Below are 612 nucleotides of genomic sequence, written 5' to 3' on the forward strand. Positions count from 1 at the left end.
ATGTGATGATGGCAGAAGAATCCTCAGCCCCGCCCACTTGCAGCTGATTGGACGGCTCGCAGCGGCCTAGGGACCATCACACAAGAGATCAGCCTGTAGATGGAAATAGTTTGGTTTCAGCCAGGAAACAGAGAGAAAGGCTGAAAAAGAGAAGCAGACCAAGCTAAAAATCAACATGTACATTTATTTATTGCTACATTTTATGGCATTTGCTGTGATTGCTGTTGTTTTAAATTTTGAACATGCCCTTTTTTGCTGTACTGCTTCTTTTATTTCACAGAATTACATATCAATAATCAGAAGAGGCAGTTTCCTGTAAAGTGTGACTCATTTGATTATCATGCAGTTTGTGTTTCAGTGAAATGTGTAACATCACACAAGTGTCGTTAATGTCATTAATACATATTGCTGATACACTGAACAGAGACTGATTTATGATGAGAAAATGCTAAATATCTAAAAAATAAAACTTTAGGAACATGCGGTTACAACTGTCTGATATAACAAGCCAACGTCTCCATAACAGACTTTCAAATGCAATGTAAATGGCCTTCTAAAGATATATTACATAAGTTTAAGACGAGTAGATTTTTGTTTGGGGAGGGGGGGGGG

This window comes from Etheostoma cragini, chromosome 17, assembly GCF_013103735.1.
Source record: "Etheostoma cragini isolate CJK2018 chromosome 17, CSU_Ecrag_1.0, whole genome shotgun sequence".
NCBI classification, from domain to species: Eukaryota; Metazoa; Chordata; class Actinopteri; order Perciformes; family Percidae; genus Etheostoma; species Etheostoma cragini.